At 40.1% G+C, this 799-nt stretch overlaps 1 non-coding gene across 1 annotated transcript; it reads left to right on the forward strand.

The window, feature by feature from the left end:
• The first annotated feature begins 404 nt into the window (after positions 1–404).
• Positions 405–512, forward strand: LOC130938630 (small nucleolar RNA R71). The gene has a single exon (XR_009069789.1). It is a non-coding gene; the product is annotated as a small nucleolar RNA R71 (small nucleolar RNA).
• Positions 513–799: the final 287 nt, after the last annotated feature.

The raw sequence follows: 799 nt of genomic DNA on the forward strand, positions 1-799 counted from the left end.
TTTCTATAGGGTTCTCCCATGTAATTCACCTCTTCCATTGAAGGGTTCTCAGGATCATAAGCTTCTTCTTCAGATGAAGCGTCCTTAGTACTGCCTGGTGTAGCTTGCATTCCAGACAGACTTTGAGAAATCAAATTGACTTGTTGAGTCAATATTTTGTTCTGAGCTAATATGGCATTCAGAGTATCAATCTCAAGAACTCTTTTCTTCTGATTTGTCCCATTGTTCACAGGATTCCTTTCAGAAGTGTACATGAATTGGTTATTTGCAACCATTTCAATTAGCTCTTGAGCTTCTGCAGGCGTCTTCTTCAAATGAAGAGATCCTCCAGCAGAGCTATCCAAAGACATCTTGGATAGTTCAGAGAGACCATCATAGAAAATACCTATGATGCTCCATTCAGAAAGCATATCAGAGGGACACTTTCTGATCAATTGTTTGTATCTTTCCCAAGCTTCATAGAGGGATTCTTCTTCCTTCTGTCTGAAGGTTTGGACTTCCACTCTAAGCTTACTCAATTTTTGAGGTGAAAAGAACTTTGCCAAAAAGGCATTGACTAGCTTTTCCCAAGAGTTCAGGCTTTCTTTAGGTTGTGAGTCCAACCATATCCTAGCTCTGTCTCTTACAGCAAAAGGGAATAGCATAAGTCTGTAGACCTCAGGGTCAACCCCATTAGTCTTGACAGTGTCACAGATTTGCAAGAATTCAGCTAAAAACTGATGAGGATCTTCCAATGGAAGTCCATGGAACTTGCAATTCTGTTGCATTAGAGAAACTAATTGAGGCTTAAGCTCAAAGT

This window comes from Arachis stenosperma, chromosome 6 (assembly GCF_014773155.1).
Source record: "Arachis stenosperma cultivar V10309 chromosome 6, arast.V10309.gnm1.PFL2, whole genome shotgun sequence".
Lineage (NCBI taxonomy): Eukaryota > Viridiplantae > Streptophyta > Magnoliopsida > Fabales > Fabaceae > Arachis > Arachis stenosperma.